Below are 23,613 nucleotides of genomic sequence, written 5' to 3' on the forward strand. Positions count from 1 at the left end.
GCGAACATGGCAACACTGGCTTCTTGCTATAGAGAGAGAGATATTCACATTATGTGACTCTCTCTCTCTCAAGAGAGAGAGATATATTCACATCTGTGACTCTCTCTCTCTCATACACATGCCTGACACGCACGCACGCACACATGCACGCACACACACACACACACACACACACACACACACACACACACACACACACACACACACACACTTTCACCCATTCTCGCCACCTTTCTCTCCCTCTCGCGTTCACCCTTGCTCTGTACATGGTAATGGTATATCGTAACTAAGTATATTTACTCAAGTACTGTTTATACTTAAGCACAACCTTGAGGTAATGTTTTTACTTTACTTTTATACTTCTGCTCCACTTATATCTCAGAGGAAAGTATTGTACTTAAGCCCTGCTACAGTATTGTGTGGCTATTCAAAAAGAGCAGAACTACAAACTCACAACGCGTCACATCGCAAAGTGTTGTGAGCTTGTAGATCTTATCCTTCTGAAAACGTTTGCCAAAATTTGCAATGGATCATTCAAAATGCACACTTTCACTTTGGTAGGCTTTTGTAGTTTAATGGAAATCATTTTGTACTTTTAGTAACATTTTGAATACAGGCCTTCTACTCTGAAAAGAGACTCTGTCTCAATGTATTTTTTTTACATTTGTGGTATTGCTACTTTTACTTTACTAAACACAAAACAAATGTGAGTAGTTCCTCCACCACTGGGGGGGGGGGTGTGCGTAGGTGTGCGTGCGTGCTTGCGTGCTTGCGTGTGTGTGTGTGTGTGTGTGTGTGTGTGTGTGTGTGTGTGTGTGTGTGTGTGTGTGTGTGTGTGTGTGTGTGTGTGTGTGTGTGTGTGTGTGTGTGTGTGTGTGTGTGTGTGTGTGTGTGTGTGTGTGCTCTTCGACCGTTTTCTCGTTTATTGTAAGTGTGTGAAGAAGCACTGCGGCTGGGGGAGAGACGAGAAGAGAGAGAGGGGGAGTGAGACCAGGACACATGATGGGGAGGAGAAAACGGAAGGATGAGGTGCAAGGGAGGGAGAGAGAGAGAGAGAGAGAGAGGGGGGGACTTGCACTACAGAGGGAGTGATAGAGTTGGAGGGCCATGAAATGCCAGAGAGATGTGTCTGTATTGTAGTTCAGTCAGATAACTCACAAATGCATTGATACGAATGATGGCGGAAACCTCATTATGTCCAAAGCTATTACTTTGCAGGATTCTTTTTTTATTTTTTTATTCGAAGGATTCTAATAAAAACGAAATAGCGAAAGTAGCAGATCTACAAGCTCGAAACGCACGTTTCAAGCTTGTAGATCTGCTACTTTTGATGCTTTTGTGTGATGCTCCAAGCGTATAACAAATTAAGTTAATTAAACTTTAATTAAACTTTCTGAGTGATGCATTTACTATATCTGGGTTAGCTTACATCTTGTACTTGAATGTTGACATTCTAATCCCTTGGTGTTTCATTAGCGCGAGGTGACGGAAATAGGCTACGATAAGGATGCAAGGATTTGGCCGTGATGTTTTAAAAGGTTTGACTTTAGAAATTTGATGCCAATACTTTTTCACTTTTCACTTCAAGGTAGTCTTTGAAAACAGGCCTTTACTTTTAGTTTTAACATTGCGGCATATATTGCTACTAAACGCCCCACTATCCATATTCTGGAAAAAGCTTTGGCAGAAAATAGCAAGATTTTTCAGCAATACGATGTTTACTGTATAGCGAAAATGGAAAAGTCATATGGAGCCCTGAGGGACTTACCAGGAACATGGTGGAGTAGGGGAGAGAGGAAACCCACCTTTTCCCCCCTGTTTTCTTTGAACAGGATGTGTCAACTTTTGGACAGGAGGAGAGAGAGAGCTGTGGGTGCGGAATGTTGAATATATTGTTTGTAAATCTAGAGAGAGAGAGAGAGAGGGGGAGTGAGAGGGAGGGGGAGAGAGAGGTCCGAGCCAAGAAGATGGTGTCTGGTGTCTGTTTATCTTTCAACCCGCAGCAGAGCCGCCTTTCCTATATTCCATCTACCCAGTCCCTGCTGTCTAGATAAGAGCTTCACACACACACACACACACACACACACACACACACACACACACACACACACACACACACACACACACACACACACACACACACACACACACACACACACACACACTACCACCACCGCAACACTCACTCTCTCTCTCTCTCTCTCTCTCTCTCTCTCTCTCTCTCTCTCTCTGTCCTCACACCACAGAACACCCCCATGCTGTCCTCTGTCCCTGGCACCACAGCCAGCAACAACACAACCACATTGTGGGCCCATGAGTGCTGAAAAAAGTACTCTGATTATTTTGTTGTTTTTACTTGAAGGAGTAGTTCACCAAAAAATAGAGTAATACTTGTGTTTTCAAATATTTTCAAAGAGAGTATGTTTTGCACTCCGTCCGTGTGTTCGTATACAGCTAATCTCTAGCACTGGTTGGCCTGGTCGATGCCAAATTGTGCGCACACACTCGACAAACTTCTGCCCCTAATTTTCCAGAACGACCTGTTATAGCGCCACAAAAAGCCTCATATCATGAACGCAGTGTGCAATTTCCATGACATTTGTCACTCGCTTTCCTACTAGGCTGAGGGAAAAAATCCCACCCTTTTCTTATTAGCCTGTTATAACACCAACAGGTGGATTTTGCAAAGCACATTTTTGGAACATTTTTGCCATCAAAGAAGAAATGGCAGCCTTTTCACATTGGCCTATTCTAGCGCCTGCATGGTGGAGACCTGTGCGCCGATGAGAACTTTTTCTAGTTGGGCTTGTTGTCATAGACCTAGTTGTTTATTTCCCTCACAAAATCTGGAGCTCCCCTGGGCTGGGCGGCTCGCTGACAATGGGAGCAGGTGATGAATTGATTTGTTGGGTGGGTGAGATAAGGTGACAGTGTGTTGATAACAGTGCCGGGGGAAAAGAAACTAGAGTGCAGTAATGATATTTTCCATGATGGCCACCACGTTGCACTCTGGTGCTATAAATTAATTATTAATTAATTATTTCAAAACATTTTCATATGTCATTCCTCAAAAAGCAACATTTTTCATTAAATAAAAACAAATACTTTTTTCAGTCATTTCATGAATAAATAAAAGAAAATTTGAGAAATTCCATAAATTTACGAAAATAGCCGATCTACAAGTTCACAATGTGGTGCGAAGTGACACGTTGTGAGCTTGTACATCTGCTATTTTCACTAGTTCGGGTCCCGGGAAGACAAATAGTTTCTCTTTTGGGTCACAGGTTGCAAAGTTTGGGAACCACTGCCTTACAAAACCCAATGGATCTGTAGCTCATGTGAACTCCCTGAGGATTTTACAGTGGAATGAGGTTCCAATGTAATTTGGTTCAGTGATAGTCCACCTTCTTTTTATCTTTATCAATTCAATGACACGGCCCCCCCCCGCCCCCCTTCCCACACCCATCTCAAAACATTTTGAGGGGCCTCAAAGTCAAAATAGATTTCCCTCCAGTGAATCTGCCATGGTTTGTAAAAGGGCTGCGCTTGCTTGTGTGCATCTTTTAGCCTCTAATCCGGTGCATCTCTCTACACTCATGTCCGCTGTAGTCAGTGCAGGACGAGAACAAGGCCTCCCTTTTCCCCTTCTGCTCTCAGGCAACGAGCGGAGCGGGGAGCACGAGACACCGCAACCATCTGTCCCCAATCAGCCTCGGCCACGATGCCTGAAGCCAGTCATCTGATCCTGTCACACCATTTCATAGCCATTAACAAGCTGGCTCCGCAGTCCGACTATGCTTTTTTCCGGCCCTGTGTTTCCTCCGCTGCTGCTGTGGGGGCGGCCCCGGTCAGCCTTGCGGCCCGGCCCGCACTTGTGCAATAAAAATAAACCATGGCAATAAGAATAATGTCGGAGGAGATGTGAGGAAAGCAGTGATGCAAGAAGAAGTATTGTTTTACTCAACCCATTAAGACCTGAGGCTAGTAGTACACACACACACACACACACACACACACACACACACACACACAAACACGCAGTACATATAAGGACACTTAGCTGGCGATCGAACCTGCGAACCTTCGATTCCAAGATAGCTGCTCTACCTCCTGAGCCCCTGCCGCCCCTAAAGTAAAGCACCTAAAATAATTTTAACCATCAAGTACATTACTTGAGTAAATGCACTTGGTTACTCTCCATTGCCGGTGGTCAGCCCACGCACGGCCCATGATGCACTTGTGCAGAAGAAACAAAGCCAAAGGCAGGCGTTGTGGGAGATGTTCAGAAAGTCATGTCCTCCAGTGATTCTCACAGAGACATGTGGCTAGTAGAGATATGGAGGCCAGTACCTCTGTTGCACTGCTCCCAGCCACATGCATCTGGACACTGTAGGCAAGCAGTGTTTCCATGTCTGCTTATTACAAGCGACTTTGGGCTTGTTTTTCTGTAAACTCTCGTACTGTGTAATGTTCGTACTGTAGTTGTGGGTTGCATTATTTACTTTTTCTCTCGCTGATCTGGCTCTTGTGTTTGTTGATCAGCTATTTTCACTACTTCTTAAACATTTGTTTTCTAATCTTTGCTTACTGTAGATTTGTATTTTATTTATTCATGAAATTACTTTTATTATATATTTTTTTATGTTTTGAAATAAATAATAATTAAAAACAAAATGTAGGAAACAAAGGGACCTGTGTGGGATGTGTCTGTGACCCCACATATGGGTCCCGGCCCACTGTTTAAGAAACACTGATGTACAGTAAGCACGTGTGTCTGTAACTGTATTGGTGTACGCAGCAGGCATCTGTACTGTGTGTGCAGGGCCGTCCACATACAGCACAGCGCCAGCTGGTTGTGAACTGCAAGGACTGTGTCTGACTGAGTCTTACCCAGTCTGACAACACTCCCCTTGAGGATATCCTGCCCTGGAGAGGAAGTCTAATGCAGCGACTGATAGAATTGTTCAGCTTTCATTAGCTAACAACCCCGTGGAGCACGCACATACACACACACACACACACACACACACACACACACACACACACACACACAGCACCCTGAGATAACAACCAACAAAACCCGAGCGGGTTGAGATAAAGTTGAGGATGATGTCAGGATTACATAGTGCCGCTGTCCGCGTGCCTCCTTATATAATGGCCCCAACTTTTCTCCCTATCATCTTATTTTGCTTAGATTCATCGCAGCGATGCCTCGAGCGTTTTCTCTCCTCCAAACACGGGCAGGGGGTTGAAAGGCTCATTATTGCTGTGAAAGACCCCCTGACTCGCTCTTATATTCACCTATAATGCTTCCATCGTCGCGGATATAGAAAAAGATTCAACCATGACCTCTTTGCTCTCAAATTATTTCTCCTCTTGTCTGATTTTATAATGTGATTAATGAGACCCTTGGCTTTTCCCTTTCAAACGCGCTGCTCGATGGTTTCGTGCATACAGTATATGCGGTAATTGAACAGAGCTCAAATAAATCTCCTGAGACACTGTCATTTTCACTATATCTTATTTGTTTCTAGCGTGTGTGTGTGTGTGGGGGGGGGGGGGGGGGGGGTGGGGTGAATAATGGCTTTTACATTAGATAAATTATGAGTAGAGCCGCCCCTGCAAACAGTCTTCAGTGTTTTGGTTATATATCCTTCTAGTTATTTCTCTATATCATGCTTTGTTTACATTCAGTGGCATGTCTTGGAAGTTGGCAGTGGCACCCATCCATTTTTTAAAGGTAGGATTGATGTATTATTAGAAATAACAGTGGAATGGGAGGCCATAACAACATGTGTAGAAAACTATCTATAGGCTCGAGCACACTGGTATTCTTGTATCTTCTCTTTAGATGTGCAGGACCAAGACGTAAAGGTGGTACTGTATACAGCATAGATAATTATGGGTGTAGCCCTCGATCCTCTCCAATAAGTTAATTGCCATCAACATCCACATCAATTACCATTGAAGAACATCCCTCCTGGCCCATAGTAAGAAAGAATGACAATAACAACTCACTTTTTAGTACACTACACTTTTGTAATTTGTAGTGTATACTGTAAAGGTAGTGACACATACAGTATGTGGGGCTTGCACCAAAATCAGTTTGCCTTGTTGGATTATGAGATTATATGTTGTTTAAAAGTGGAAATGTTGGACTACGGGTGCGCTAGAGGCAAGGCCATGTGGTCCCCCAAAAATATCAAAACTACTACTGCGATGTCTATTTCTGTTCATTTTCACTGTGTACTCTAATCAAACTAGGCACAGACACGCTCGCTTCATTCAAAGTGTGAGTGCTATTTCTTTCATTAAAACGTTCATATTACAACTAAACAATTAGCAAAGTCATCAAATCTTATCTCCTTTTTTAATTTCCCCAGACCCCATGTGAAAAAGAGACCCCCCATATTAAAGAGAATATTTTCACCACCATAGCACCACTAATTTCAATGTCCCCCAGTTTGATCTGCATTATACCACGGACCCCATTCAATGCATTTGTCTTTATCTCTGGGACCCCACACTGTAGTATCATCAGTGCTAGTCTACAAATGGAACCAAATGGACTCGTTGGGCCTACAGTTACAGATCCATAAGGGTCCAATTCAGGGGGTCCTATGAAGCATTTGGCTGGTGACCCGGACCCCACTTTGAGAACCACTGATATAAGTTATATGGTGACATATATAGGTTATGTATACCATCCAGCCTACACTATACTGCTTCCTCAAATAGATATTATTTCCCCCCAAAGTTCACCATATTGTTTATTTGGTTTTAAGTTTTAACCTCCCTGTATTATCATTGTATGTCTGTACTATACTTACTGTATGTTTACAATAGAGTACTGTATGTGTCTGTGTCGTCATGCAAGGTCATAAGTGTTGCATATTAAAAACAAACACGCAGGTTTACAGGAAACAGATGTACCCTCCAATTCCTCTCCTTTCAAGCCAAACAAAGCATCACTGATGTATTGATTACAGTAGGGCTGAACTAATTGTCTCCACCAGGCCGAAGGCATGTGGGGAGAGTATGTTTTGCACTCCGTCCGTCCGTGTGTGTGTCCGTGTGTCCGTGTGTCCGTCCGTCCGTCCGTGTGTCCGTGAGCAGCTAATCTCGGCCACCGTTAACCCGGTCGATGCCAAATTTTGCGCACACACTCCCTGGATGCCAACGATGAACCTCTGCCCCAAACTTTCCAGAACGGCCTGTTATAGCGCCACCAGGAGGCCGCTTTGTGCAAAACAAGTTTTTGCACAGTACACCTACAGATTTTGTCCAAACATCACACAAATTGGTACACAGTCTCTCTAGAGCCATTCAACGAAACCGGTCTTTCAGATTTCTCAGACTCCATCCTGATTGGTTAAGATTGGCTTCCAAAGTTCACAGGAGTGCTCAGTTTCAAACAAAATGCTGCAAATCATGAACACATCGCGTGATTTCCCTGAAATTGTGCACGCACATTCCCACTAGGCCGAGGACGAAATGCCACATGAACAATTTCAACTCAGCCTCAAGGTGGCGCTATAACTGGCCGAAAAGTGTTTTTACCTCTAACTCCACGGATCTGTGGATAACTTTGTATGCCAACTCCCTAGAGGCCAAGGAAAAACCTTTGCCTGGAATTTTTCACATCTGCTCTTTATAGCGCCACCAGGAGGCCGACATATGTAAAACACATTTTCTATTATTACTCCTAATTTCACGCAAATCGGTACACATGATCTCCATAGTCATGTGATCAAGGCAGGTTTGTTTGATTTCTCATATTCCATCCTGATTGGCCACGATTGGCTCCTACAGTTTTCAGGAGTAGCCCGCTTTGTACAAATCGCCACAACTCCTCAACACAGCGTCCGATTGCGATGAAACTGTGCACGCATATTCCCACTAGGCTGAGGAAGAAATCCTGGTGGAGACCTGTGCCCAGAAGGGCACTTTTTCTAGTTATAAATGTTCTTAAATGTGATTATTCCAGCAATTACTATTTTTTTCAATCAAATGAGCGCGTTTTATAAACGTGTGTATTTATTTTATCATGCCAATGCACTATGGTCACACAATGGTGTTGTGCAAAAATAGTGAAAATAGTTTAAGTTGTTTCAAATATATCCTTTATCTCGGATTCCTTTCTCAGATTGCGCCCCTGGTCAAAATAAGCTTTAAGGTGGAACCTTCAAAATAAGAGTTTCACTGCAATATGCTGGCGGTTTTGGAAGAATGAATGAATACCTGGCAGGGGATGTGGTTAATAATAATAATTGTCCAGGCGTTTTCCTGTGTATCACAACGGAGGTCACTTGGTTCGGCTGCATGGAGCTGGATCGCGGGTGTGGGGGGACTTGGGGACCGCCTCGTTCTGACAGCTGACATTTGTGGAAGCGTTAATAAGTGAAAGCTACAAGCCAGGAAGAAAGAGAATTTGTTTTTCTTAATCAGAGCTGGGACACTGCGGAGCTAATGTTTTATTAAGTCATCCTTGTGGCGGTGGTGCGTCTTAAATTATTAGATTCATCATATGCCAATCTCTATGGGTTTTTTTTGTTGTAATTATCCCCGTCAGAATTCTGCAGCGGTCTGATGATAATGGCATGTCATACGGGAAGTGTTTTGATTTTGTACCAGAGTGAGCCGAGGGAGGGAAGTTCGGCAAGGAGGTTGTGCAAAGCATTTTGAGGGAGAGAGAATGATAGTTAACAGCTGAGCACATTCAGATACTAGGGGAACAAAGCCTTGGAAGAATGCATGGAGGGAGAAGTAGATGAAGTGAAAAAGGCGAGAACTGCCAAATATTTGAGAGGCAGTGTAATGGTGCCGTGGAGTATTCATGGCCCATTTGCGGTTAAACAAAAGGGGTCTGCCGAGGTATGGGACACTTTACAGTCTCGTCACACACACACTCCTCATTCCTTTCATCTCTGCCCTCCACTTTACCTGCAGGGCACAGTGGTGGACCGTTACAAAGTACATGTACTTGAGTACTGTACTTTTTTAGTACATTCTAGTACAGTATATACCGGTGCTGAAACCTCTCGTCTCCATATTCTAACTTGTTGTGTTGTTTTGTAAATGAACGCCCTACTTGATCATACTACAGTGACACACAAAAAGTAGCAGATCTACAAGTGTTGAGCTTGTGGATCTGATACTTTTGCTGTTTTTGACAGTTTTAGACATACGTACAATCTAAAATTGTCAACATATTATGAGGTTTCCACCCGACTGTGTCAATAAATATGCACTTGACTTCAATTTATATATTTTTATCCTTGACATTTTATTTCTGCGAGAAACATGTATACGTGTAAACGTGTTTTTCTTTCAAATATTATGTCTGATTAATCAAATACTAGACCTACTATATGTGGAACTCCGGGCAACTCCGGGCAAAGTATATAGTGGTTAAGCCCTATTTTATACTTTCACCCTCAATCTACAAGCTTACAACTGTGCAGTCAAAAATATTGTGATATTTGCCCCTATGCCAAGGTCCGTCACTTTGGTCCCAAACAAGATATGATGAAAACTGCTGACTGGATTGTTTTCGGTGACCCCGTGGACTTTCCCCTGGTGCCACCCTTCCCTTATTATAGGTCCAAATTTCCACACAAGATACTGTCTCCGGTGGAAAACTTGTATGTCAAAAACTGTTACTTTTCAGGATTCAAATTCCAAATTATCAATAGCAGAAAGCACAAAATGCGTAGCTTCGCGACACATTTCGAGCTTGCCCAGATCTCTTACTTTTCATGCTTTTGTGTGACACTCTAATATGATCAAGTAAGGGTGTTAATTTACGAATAAACACAAAAAGTGAAATTATAGAGATAAGAGGTTCCTGCCTGACAGCAACGATTATGTTGAAACTAGCAGTGCATGTTCATGTTCCCTGGAGGATGAAATCCGACCATTTGACTGATCCTATGACCTTTCCTCTAGTCTAGCACCACCCTTCGATCAAAAACACTTTCCACACATACGGTCTCTTATAATCTAATACAGTGGTTCTCAAACTGGGTTCTGGGGACCCACAGGAGTCCTGGTTCTAGGGGTCCCACAGAATGTTTTTGAGGGGTGCTACTGTAGCCCCTCCAATGCATGGTTTTCTGAAATTACATCATAGTTGGCCATAATTTCCCCTTAGTACCTCACGCTATCTCGTCTTATGTCTCTCTAGAAGCGTCATTAGCATAATTTGTGTTTTATAACACGCACACACAATGCCAAAAACAACATTATCGCATACGTACACACACAGACAGACAGACAGACAGACAATATCCAATTGTCCGGCAATATCACAATTCTAATACAGCAAAGTGAATTTAAATTTAAGACTCACATATTCAGTCTAAATCAGGCTGCAATCTGTCTATTAGATCAGTACCTACAAAATCTGAAAATGTTTTGTGCCAAGGACACAAAACATTTTCAGGGAACTGGGATTGTGAAATTGTGAGGGGCGCAGCGAGGGCAGCCCTAAACAAACATTCTAGTACATACATACTAGACAAAAATACATGAGAACTGCCCTAAATAAATACTAACAGGCATGCAGGCACAGTGCAATGGGTTGAAGGGCTATATGATAAAGGATGCAATCATAATTGACACAAGGCATTGACGCCTTGTTTCAATTATGTTGGTATACGAGAGCAGACTGGGAACAACACGCAGGGCAGGAATGTAAATGACAGCGATCACCATATCTGTCCAGATTGACATGAAATGTAATCATGCATGTTGTTGGAGCATGCAGCCGGAGCATGGTGACCAGAAGATCAGTCCGTCTGCTTTGTGTGCGTTAACTTGCAAACCGTCAGTATAGGACACTGTTTAACGTTTAACATTTGTGCTTTTGTGGTGCTGCCACCATGTGGTCAGAAGGGAAAGAGCTCAAATTATGATCTTAAAGGGATAGTTCACCATGAAAAAAACAGTTACTCACCCCATGGAGACTTGAATTCATGGAAATTGTTTTAGTTTTTGTCGCAAGCTAATAATTTGATGACCGGCAGAGACTCTCTGAGTTCCCAATTCATCGGTCAATAGGGAGACTCAATGGAGACGCTGAGTCTCCAGTATGATACTCTTTGAAGCTGGCTTGAGGAGACTCTTTGATTCTCTTACTGGAGACTCCACCAGTGATCAAATTATTGGCTTAGTATTGTGACAAAAACATAAAAATAATGCACGTGTCGTATCTGGACAATAATCTTTATACTATATCATGCTATAATCAACTACATTTCCGTGCTAAAGTCAAATGTTACTGCACTGATGCTAAGTAGGCCTAAGTCAATTGTCTATTCAAGAGACGGCTGTCTGTCTAGCTGAAAGCAATCATTAAGTCAAGTACTCGGCATTGTTCATTACTCCTGTGAAGCTACTCTCAGGTGTGAATCAAAACACAAAACATATTCCTATGCAAGTTGTTGATCTGCATACTATTGTCTCAACTCAGAGGCCTGTCTTTGATTATTTAAAGTCAAGGTGTCGTTGGCCTGTTTTACATGCCTTTTGTTTAGGTTCAGATCCTGGGTCACACCTAAAGATTTTTAGCATGCGAGAAGATGAACAATGGATAGTGATCTACTTTCCAGGGAGCGGCCAATCAGTCTGTCTGACTCAATGTGTATCTTGACTCTGTATATAATGTCTGAAAATACAATTTTAAGTTAGTCTTGCGTGGCAGGCTGACCCACGGTCAGTCTGCTCTGTGCTCCGCGGCCCACAGCTCATGGGCGCGGGAAGCTCTCTGCTGTTCTTGGTCTTGGTCTGACTTTGCAATAAATACAAATCTACACTTCAGTTCACATCTCTGCCTGCATGTTCCTTCATCCGAATCTGATCGTCTGATGCTTTGGCCTACAGTCTGCAGTTTGCTATTTAGTATAGAGAAACTCATTTAGCCTTTTTGTCTCTAGTAGTCTAGTTTAAGTTAGTGTGGTGGGAGTAAAATTTACTTCATATGCACACGTGAGCGAGCGCACGCACACACGCACACACACACACACACACACACACACACACACACACACACACACACTGTGACACACACACACACACACACACACACACACACACAGCCTCATGAGTGGTTTATACTGTAACTCAAAAAAGTAATTAAGGGCCAGGCCATCAGTAAAATGAGTGACAGACAGGCAGCCAGTGTAGCAAAGTTACAACAGGAGTAATAATTAATTAATACTAGTAATAGTTTTTTTTTTCTTCGTTTTTTTCTTCGTTTTTTAAGGAACAGTGGACATGAAGGTTTCCACCTGACTGCAACGATATCATCTTCATATTGATGCAGACACAACGACACAGTAAAATCCTGAATATCAATTACAGTAAACACTTCTGAGTGGAAGACGAGTTAGAGGAGGTTCCGAGAGGATTGAATTGTAGAGCAGCTGGTAGCACAGATTGGATGATTAACCAGTAGACTGTCCTATCTCTGGCTGGCTGTTTGTTGTCATTGTTTCTGTGTCATTGCCCAGACCACGAGGACAACACTGAAGAGTACTTTATTAAAACATTTTCAACCGGTGTCCCCATTTTTGGCCATGTCATTATAGTCAACATTGAACAGTTAAACAAAATAAATGAAGAATTATGCATGCGTCATTTCCAATATATGAAGCCTTTGCTTTGGCTCAGCTTATTTGAGCAGCCGGGGAGCTTACAAATAGCATGCTGCTCCACTGCAAAAAAAGAAAAGAAAAAGACAACCTTAGATTAGTATGGCGCCGCTCGGTTGTGATTGGATTTTAATGCTCGTTCCACACAGAGATTCCAAACTAATATCTGCACAGTGGACCATGCCAGGCTAAACAAACACAGCAATGTTTTGAGCACTCACTATTTCAACCATATTAATTTCCTTCTCTTTCAAGTTTCAACCAAGCTCATCACGTGAGCTTGAACACAGGGTGACATACTGTACAGAGATAGGATCCAAAAGGAAGCACATACATCTCCAGAAATTCCACAGGTGCTGGTCAAAAATATACGTACAATGAAAAGGAAGGGATGTCCGCACACTTTATCTGCTCCCAGGATTTTTTTATTTGACATACTGTACTAGCCTGGACAGAGACATCTGCCACAGGAAAATAAAATGCAATGGGCAGATTGGGTCTGGCACACCTCAGCTTGAATTACATTTAGCTCACCCCAGAGTTAACTTGTGGGTGACCAATCAGAGCCCACTATTCAAAGTGAGACTTGTTTGCTGTGACGTTGGAATCTGTTTGTAACCACTAACCGCCCCTTGGAAATAAATCTTCCACACCGAAGTTCCAGACTAATATCTATGCAGTGATATTAGTCTGGCCATGCCAGACTAATATCACTGTGTAAGTGTGTATATATTAGTATATATACATACAGTATATCTCTATATACACATAGTATATTAGTTAGTTATTTCTAACATCTAACTTTATGTACATACTGTACTTGCTGGTCTATGCTATGTATACTGTATATAGATATCTTTTTTATTTCTTTGACTTTGTCGTTTAGTTTAGTTTTGTTTACTGTTATTCTCCTTACTCTCTGTGTGCCTTCTTGTATAGATTGGCTATTTTCACATTTTCTGATTAGATTCTTGGAAGTATAAAATAGGGTTTATGTTGCTTCAAAATACCTCTACAACTAAGATGTTTGCACCAACCTCAGGAAGATAGGTTAGGATGTAGCAAGGAGAGCAGAAAATAACACTGGAAACGGAAAGGCAATCAGGGACAAGTGTGGCACTTAGGTGTGCAGGAGCCAGTGTTCCACCTGGTTAGCTCATTTCTACACATACAACACAGGGCACCCTGGGACCCAGGCATTTATCTAAGTTTCCACATGAGAAGGGGAACACATAACATTTTTCCAAACAAACCCAAGAATTTCCTCAAGGACCAATTTTTTGATAGCAACTTTCACACAATCATGCCACTAGCAAGAAATAAATACAGTCCACTTTTCACATGGATGATAGGAGGCCTGATAATACAGTGTTTGACACCAGTACATACTGGTAAATCCCGTGGAGGTTTACTGTAGCAAAGAACAGAAATACCATATTTTAAATTCTGCAATGGGCTGAAATGTAGTATAGCCTTAGGCTTCATATTTGAGTACGGCGGGTGAGTATGGGCGCTGGTGGCTCAGGGGTAGAGTGGCCGGATGGGAAACGCATGGTTCCCAGTTCAAACCCGGGCTCCCCCAAAGTTAGTGTCGAAGTGTCCTTGAGCAAGATTCCCAATTTTAATCCAGTGGTGGGGTCCACGGTTCCATGAGGGTTCCCATTCAAATTAGTTAATTAATATAGCATCATATAGCTGTTCACTTTGGTCCTGTAGAATACTGTACATTGGCTATACATTTGAAAATATTTGTAGTGTAAAAAAATAAATCTCGAAAAATTTGAAATATTTTATCAACGCAAATCGTGTATGGTGAAAATGTTTGACCACAATTTGATTTGACAGTACAGTGACAGTACATCTTCCTGTGACACATACTGGTCAGCTGATGCACCCATTCCATATTTCCATCAGCATCATCTGGTAAAAATTCTGACATGTAGTTTATTTATAAAATACATTTCACCAGCGTGCATTTTTAATGACATCTTTTAACTGACACACCATGGCTTCATCTATAGCTTCAGCAGATGTGTGGATGCTCGGCTCCAAACGGTTGAGAATGATTGTACTGGCAAATCTCTTAGTGGCAAAGCTCCACCGCTGCCTTCACAACAAGATGAGCCAAAATGTGTCATTGGTACAGTATGACGCTGTGGCAACAGCCTGCTCGCCGCAATCCTCAAGACCCCCCTTAATAACAATGTTATTACTATTACTAACGGCAATGTTATCATACTGCCAAATTGCCCTGGCAAGCATTATGATTTTGACGGAGGAATCGCTTGCATTTCATCAAAGCATATATTGCTATTGAAGAGATTGCAATATTGATACCCTCCCCTTCCCGATCATCAGTGTCTGAAATAGCTCATTAAAATGGGTTGATTAGTTATGCCTGGCAGGCCATTTTCAGATATAGTGTGTGCAGATACAGTATAGTGTGTGTACAAGTGTGTGAGGGGAGAGAGAGCGAGGGAACTTTATTAAAATCTGAGGCCATTCGGCATCCCTCAGGCGATCATTTAGTTTAACCTTTCAGTAGATGATGATCAACCTGTATCAGTGCTGATGTAACATAATCAGCATCACTGCGTTGGCGCCTGGCCCATTGGCACCCTCATGAAACATGCATGCATGACCGCTATGCTCACCCCCCAAAAGACCAGTTTAGTTTGCTTTGCCCGTTTCCTGCTGCTCTAGCTCTCCCCGAGCAACAGCCCTGCATGCGTAGATTGCACAAACCACTAACGGGGACGGAGGAGGCATGTAATGAAGTCATTACGAAGTGGTATTTAAGCTAATGAACTTGGTCAGAGCTGCCTATACACTGCACACTGGCTGTGTAGTGTAAATGCATTTGTTGTGAAAATTGGAATACCATGTGGTTAACTTCTGCAGCCCTACTGGACCGTACTTCACAGTCCATGTATGCTACATTAGCTTGTGTATTATGTTATATTTTACTGGATTTAAAAACTGGGAAAGAAACCGGAAAGAAGATCTTTGGTCCTGCATGTGTATGAGTACCAGTATGATGGACACAGGTTAAAGGGCATTTCAATTTTACAAACACTTCTGGGATCATGATCATGTCTGCTTTGACTTAGGTGTGTTGCTCGATTGAATATAAATAAATTAATATCAAATGTATAATTTTTATTCATACATTTTGATATCAATAAATTTTGATCATACATGCCCGCCTCCTATATAATCCCATTCAACTTCAAACATCATGCATTTGTCAAGGAGCAGGTAGACCAACAGTTGTGTTAGTTGTATTAACAATATACAGTAACTGACTTAACAAACTTGGGTTGCAGGTAGCACTGGGATTGTAATTGTGTAGTTTGGAGTAGGAGGAAAGGATGCCACGGTCAGCACAAACAGACATTTATGTTGGGGGGAAAAAAGTAGTCATTTGTGCTCTTTGATAGCACAGCAGGGAGAGAGGGTGGTGTGGGGGAGTGGCATGTGGCACGAACCCAATGACAATTACATGGTCTGTTGGATATAGCCAGGGAACTCAAACTATCAGTTTGTTTCATTACATGGAAAGGATCCAATGTTTTTATTATTATTATTATTTTTCAAAACAGAACAATTTAGGAAACTACTTAGTTTGTCTGTTGTTGTCAGTCTCATGCTGTCGGGCCGAAACCTCATATCTGTTACGCTGAGCGGATGACCAAACCCAAAATGCAAGCCACAAACAGGAAAGTTCTAAATCAAAGTATTTATTAAAGTCCAGGGCAGAACAAAAATGGTAAACAGAGAAACTGAGTAGTAGCTGTAACTCTCAGGAAACTCAGGGGAGCCCAAACATTTCAAGAATACAAAAATAAATACTAAGTCCAAAAGGCAAAACACTACAGAGTACAAGCAGTAGTTTTAAGAGTCCAAAAAGCAAACCTTACAAGTCGAAACAAAACCGAGAACCAGGAACTTCGGGATACCGCTCAGGGAACAATGACAATGTACTGACAGTGAGTGTTTGTAAAGAGTCCAGTCTTATAGTGGGAAGGTTGATTGATGAATTGTTCACAGGTGGAATGAATGTGACTGTAGAGTGGAAGGGGGAAGTGAGTGTTGCCAGGTCTGACAGTCTGTGGAGAGGTTGCCAGGTCTGGCAAGGTAAGCGGAGGGACAGATCCTAACAGTACCCCCCCCTCAAGGGACGGATACCAGACGTCCAACAAACATAACGAGGAACGCGCAGGGTGGGTGGAGGGGGCCTGGAGGAGGGAAAACTGAGGCAGAGCTGGAGACTTCAGGGGGACGTCCGGGGGGCTGGGACGAGGCAGCAGAGGTGTCGTCTGGGGGGCGGCCTGGAGGCCGGGACGAGGCTGCGGAGGTGCCGTCAGGAGGGCGGCCTGGAGGCCGGGACGAGGCTGCGGAGGTGCCGTCAGGAGGGCGGCCTGGAGGCCGGGACGAGGCTGCGGAGGTGCCGTCCGGAGGGCGGCCTGGAGGCCGGGACGAGGCTGCGGAGGTGCCGTCCGGAGGGCGGCCTGGAGGCTGAGACGAGGCGGAGGACCGTGGAAGCGGAGCCGGGTATGCTGCAGGCGCTGGACATGATGCTGCAGGAGACGCCAGGGGTGCTGCAGGCGGAGCCACAGGAGAAGCTGCCGGCTCTGGAGCTGAAGCTGCAGGAGACGCCAGGGGTGCTGCAGGCGGAGCCACAGGAGATGCTGCAGGCTCTGGAGCTGAAGCTGCAGACGACGCTGCAGACTTAGGAGACGGGACCCCAGAGGCAAGCTGCAGCGGCGGGGCCTCGGAGGCGAGCTGCGGCGGCGGGGCCTCGGAGGCAAGCTGCAGGGCCTCAGAGGCGAGCTGCAGCGGCGGGGCCTCGGAGACGAGCTGCAGGGCCTCAGAGGCGAGCTGCAGTGGCGGGGCCTCAGAGGCAAGCTGCAGCGGCGGGGCTTCAGAAAACGCTGCAGACGGGACCGCAGAGGATGCTGCTGGCAGAGGCGACGCCGGAGTTGCTGCAGGCAGAGGCGACGCCGGAGGTGCTGCAGGCAGAGGCGACGCCGGAGGTGCTGCAGGCAGAGGCGACGCCGGAGATGCTGCCGGCAGGACTGCAGGCGGAGCTGCAGGCGGGACTGCAAGCGGAGCTGCAGGCGGGACTGCAGGCGGAGCTGCAGGCGGGATTGCAGGTGGAACTGCAGGCAGAGCTGCAGGCGGGACTGCAGGCGGAGCTGCAGGCAGAGCTGCAGGCGGGACTGCAGGCGGAGCTGCAGGCGGGACTGCAGGCGGAGGAGGCGGAGCTGCAGGTGGAACTGCAGGCGGAGGAGGCAGAGCTGCAGGCGGGACTGCAGGCGGAGAACAGGAGGAGGATGCTGCAGGCTCTGGAGACGGGACCCCAGAGGACGCTGCACACCCAGGAGGCGAAGAGGATGCTGCAGACTCTGGAGACGGGACCCCAGAGGACGCTGCACACCCAGGAGGCGAGGAGGATGCTGGAACCCCAGAGAATACTGCACACCCAGGGGATGAGGAGGGTGCTGCAGGCTCTGGAGATGGAGAGCGGAGCGGCAGAAAACGGAACGGAGACAAAGTCACTGGGAGCGAGGAGGATGCTGCAGGCTCTGGAGACGGGACCCCAGCAGACGCTGCACACCCAGGAAAAACACCCCCGGGGTCCCGCTGCCGTAGTGCTGGCCCGTGACGGGGCTGCACCGCTGCAGGCGGGAGTGCATCAGGATGGGAAGGGGCTGCAGGCGGGACTGCAGCTGGACGTGACGGGGCTGCAGGCGGGACTGCAGAATGACGGGACTGGGCTGCCCGGGTGGGCTTGGTGGCTGGGAGACCCCGGGACACACCCCCCCGCCTGTTGACACAACGGGGACCTCCCCGAGCCAGGCGGGTGCCATAATATGGATTTGTTGCATGAAGTTGTTCAGAACAAACAGGAACTTTCTCATCGCTGGGAAAACAGGGAAGATAATCCATACACTGCCGGTTGGCACCAGGGCTAGTGGGACGCAGGTTGAACACTCCAACCCTAATTGAGTGAGCTGGCTGGGAAGCACTGGGAAAAGAGCTGTTGTCCAAAAAATCCGTAAGCCTCCCACGAACAACATCAAAATGGGGGACAAAATGGCTTGTCCATGGCCTCTCTTTAAACCACTGCTGGTGGGTCACAATCTCCTCTTGGAGAGAAAAACGCTGGTTAGGTGGAGAGGCCATGAGCCGAGCCACCACATTCTCAAACAAAGTAACCTTCCTCTTAAGAGTTTGTAGCTGTGCTGGGTTCATATTTATGGTCAGTACATTCTGTTACGCTGAGCGGATGACCAAACCCAAAATGCAAGCCACAAACAGGAAAGTTCTAAATCAAAGTATTTATTAAAGTCCAGGGCAGAACAAAAATGGTAAACAGAGAAACTGAGTAGTAGCTGTAACTCTCAGGAAACTCAGGGGAGCCCAAACATTTCAAGAATACAAAAATAAATACTAAGTCCAAAAGGCAAAACACTACAGAGTACAAGCAGTAGTTTTAAGAGTCCAAAAAGCAAACCTTACAAGTCGAAACAAAACCGAGAACCAGGAACTTCGGGATACCGCTCAGGGAACAATGACAATGTACTGACAGTGAGTGTTTGTAAAGAGTCCAGTCTTATAGTGGGAAGGTTGATTGATGAATTGTTCACAGGTGGAATGAATGTGACTGTAGAGTGGAAGGGGGAAGTGAGTGTTGCCAGGTCTGACAGTCTGTGGAGAGGTTGCCAGGTCTGGCAAGGTAAGCGGAGGGACAGATCCTAACAATATCTCCATATTGCAACTTTTCATGTGTTTTTCCCATCACTTAATGCCCTTCTTTTTCTATGTCAAGCAAAAGTAGTGAAAATATCGGATCTACAGGCTCCACAATGCGTCATGATGCTATACGTTGTGAGCTTGTAGATCTTGATCTAGATTTTGTGGAAAAAATATTTTATGGGGGTCCCTGGCACCAAACACAATTTGGGTGGTCCTTGACATGATAATGTTTGAGGATTACCACTGGTTTAAACAACATTTAGGAAACGAGCCCACAAATAAGCAACTATACTTTAGAAACAAGACCGAAAAAATGCAAACCCCGAAACCAAATGCAAACCCTAACAATCTTTACAAGTAACTTTAAAGAAAAACAAGCCCAGAGTCGCTTATAATACAGTATACAGACATGGCAACACTACTTAAGGGCCACACTGCGAAGAGGTTCAATGTATTTTGTAGCCACTTATTGAGCGGCTCATTTAAAGATGACTTTGATGACTCCGATGAATCGTCTGTCTCTCAAAGCGGTGCCTTTGTTGCTCAGCATCCGTAAGAACAATAAGAAATTATATTTTGACGTAAAAATTACAAGTAAGATGGATGATGGAGTCAAAGGGATTTATTTAGTAGGCCTACCTGTGGTGTGACGAGAGACGAATGCCTATGAATTATAGATCAATGTTTTAAAAGAAGAAGAAAAAAACACAGTCAAGTATCGTTGCTGTCGAGCAGAAACCTCTTAACTCCATATTCTAACTTTTTAGTTTTTTCGTAGATTAACACCCTACTTAGTCATACTAACAGCGTCACACAAAAGTATGAAAAAGTAGCAGATCTGCAAGTTTGAAACTCGGAGCGAAGCGGCGAGTTTTGAGCTTGTCGAGCTGCTACTTTGGCCATTTTTGGATTTGAATCCTGAAAAGTAACAGTTTTGGACATGAGGTTTCCACCCGACAGAGACTATGCTTGGAGAGGAAGCGGGGATATTGAGGGGGACAGAGTAAGAAAACTGACAAGAGTAACTCTCCAAAGCATCATTGCTTTTGTAGTGTAAATAAAGTGAAGTGTTTATTCATGAAGATCAGGCATTAGGACTTTTGAATGATTTAGTACTGAGCTCATCAATAGTAAACTATTAATGAACTTGATAGCTATTAATTAGTAAACCTGCCATATAAAAAAAACACTCTTATATAAGTTCAGAATTCACCACTGATTTGTGGCTGACCTCTTTGACACACACCTTTAACAACATGAACCTGAGCATACCTCTGGGCACTTCTGGGCATGACATGTCATAAGAGGCTAATGTTTGTGGAACATAATAGGCGCACAATAATAGCAGATCTACAAGCACACTGCAGTGCTATGCAACTCAGTGTGATCTGCTATTTTCGACAAAGGTATTGGTGTATGGTGTAGAGGCGGGGAGGAGGTCGTGTATCGATACATTTCAATCTAAAAGCTTTCCTTTTATTTCACAGGAATGTCTGTATGAGTGTTTTTTACGTGTATTAAATAATAAAAGACCAGCATCCATGTCTGAGAAGGGTATCAATAATGGGCATTGGACAGTAATGTGATGGATAAATAATGGATGAAGAGTTAAAGGGGTTGTTTTTGCTGGCCAATGGCCAGCGTCTGCCAAGTGTTTGCTCATGGGGTAATTAGCTAATTAACCACTACACTGTCTCTCTCCATTCCATGTGTTTACCTTGTCACTCTGGATAAGAGCGTCTGCTAAATACATACATACGTACGATGCCATTGATTGATTGAATACTTTATAGTCAGAAATGTAAACAGCACGAGGTACAGTACAGTCAACAATTATGCTAAAAGGATAAACTTCTAAAGTGTGTGTGTGTGTGTGTGTGTGTGTGTGTGTGTGTGTGTGTGTGTGTGTGTGTGTGTGTGTGTGTGTGTGTGTGTGTGTGTGTGTGTGTGTGTGTGTGTGTGTGTGTGTGTGTGTGTGTGTGTGTGTGTGTGGTACCAACAGGGGCTGCTGTTGCACCACTCACTTCAGACAGGTCTGATTTTTATAAAAGTATAGCACAAAAATAGTGCAGGGGACATGTTTCCATTGTAGCTGTGGTCTATTCAATTCATCAACATGGCATAACAAATGGCGTACACAACAATACTTGTCATCAACAAATACAAACACTATGGGCCAGTATCGAAAGGAACCAGTGTTACACAATCATACTTTAATGGATGGTGTCTGTCAGGGCATTCCAAATTTTGGTGGCAGAGTAATAGAATGAGAATTTCCCCATGTTTGTTCTAAATGTGGGTGGTATGATACAGTAGGTACAGTATAGCACTGTGATGGTAGAGGTGGTGAGTTGATAGATACTTCCGCCATACGACGGCGTCGCCACGCCTAAATGATGCCACAAGCTCACAGCGCATTGCGTGTGTGCCGCGTTGTGAGCTTGTAGGTTGGCTGATTTCGGCACGTGACACTGCCGTGCAACGGAGCTTAACTGAGGCGTTAGCCATGCAGGCGGTCAGCGGGTATTTTCACTCTCAGTTTAGAGAGACACAGATGAGCTGCTGCTGGATGGAAATGGGAGAATTGTGTCTGGCATCATCGCCACACGAGTGTCTCACTCTCAGATGTTGAGGTTTTATTTTCTTTAATATATTACATTATTCAACAGTCCACCTGTGGTCTACTTGGAATTTTAATGCAGCATTGACTCTGTGGCTTTTATAGTCACATTCACATAAATCTAAATGTCATGGCGACAGAGCTCTGTCCTGTGCTGGCTGTGAGTGCCGCTCAGAATCGCCCTGCCGGTGAGTACACTGGCTACGGCCTTAAATACCTACTGTAATCCAATTCAGCCATTTGCCATTGAATTGATTCAGTGCGGTGCCAGCACCACATTAAAACACTGCTAGCTCCTATACCATTAAAAGTCAACAGCAAACTTCTAACACCAAGCCTGAACTGATAAAAAAAAGACATGATGGCGATCGATTGTAGTTCTTTGTTCTTGAACACACACACACACACACACACACACACACACACACACCCCCGCACAGCCGAGTCCATGGGATGTTTTCGTCACGGTTGCTGATGCTGACTCCATTGAATGCACAACTCATCCCCCAGTTCACTCTGAGAGGGAAATTGACTAGTGGACAACTGTGGCAAACGTAGCGCTGCGAGGGGAAAAAAAGAAAGAAAAGATCTGTAAGAACTATAAGTCTATCTGCACCGAGTGATAGCATTCTGGCAGCCCCAATCTCTACATGCATTTTCCCTCTTAGCTAAATCCATAGTGTTAATTTAACCCGAAGAGTGTAAAGACGGACCCATAAGAGTCACTCTCTCGGCTAAATGATCACTTCCATGTTTTAATGTGTAGGCTAGTCGGTGACAAAGTCACGAGTTGAATTGCAGCCAGGCTTTAGCATATATTTATTCCTTGAGAATATCATATCAGCACAGTGTCAGCCACAGTGCTACAGGGTGGAATTAATTTGTCTTCCAGTTTCCACCGCCTCTCCTACCAAGAGACACTTACCAGTCCCTGCTTCAGAACCCCGGCTTTGGGCAAGATTAACGCCACGTCTGGGAACACGATGAAAGCGCCGCGCGTCGCTCCCAGGGCAAAGCCATTCTGCCGACTTGTCTGCAAAATGTGTGAGAGCCAAAGAGAAGAGTCGGGGAGTCCATTGTGGTGCCTCTAATTCTCTGTGGCATCCAATAGTTCTCTCCTTTAACCTCCCCGGCCCTTTGAGCATGCCTGCGTGTCGGTCCCTCTGGGGGTTCTGGTGACAGGAAGAGGAATCTGCCCTTAGAAGTGGCTTTTACTGGTCCCTGGTCCCCAGCGGAGCTGAGCAGATGTCCCACTCTCCATGTCATGGAAAGAAAAGGCGAGATTTCGCTAACGAGGCTAACGAGGAGACACCTTCAGGCGAGACAGGCCCCTCGTGTTTGCTTGGCAAATTTATGTGGGATTTGGTGCTCTCTCTCTTTCTACTCGCTTGATATACTCTCCACTGCCCAGATTGAGATAGGACCATATGCAGCGGTGCAGCCCTGCCCGAAGCCCATGAGCAGCCCAACATCTGCTTCTTTGGCCAAGGTGTTTTGTTTTCCCGAATGCGGGAGGGAGCCTGGGGTTCACATGATCCAAGTGGTATAATGCATGCTACTAGACTAGAGTAGAAATTG

General features: G+C 44.6%; 1 protein-coding gene across 2 annotated transcripts in view; it reads left to right on the plus strand.

Moving 5' to 3' along the window:
• The window catches only part of LOC310867380 (glycophorin-C-like), a 67,207-nt gene that overhangs the window by 13,890 nt on the left and 29,704 nt on the right, over positions 1 to 23,613 (plus strand). The gene's annotated exons all lie outside the window — the stretch shown is intronic.

Source organism: Protomyctophum parallelum, assembly GCF_964188405.1.
Source record: "Protomyctophum parallelum genome assembly, chromosome: 11".
Lineage (NCBI taxonomy): Eukaryota > Metazoa > Chordata > Actinopteri > Myctophiformes > Myctophidae > Protomyctophum > Protomyctophum parallelum.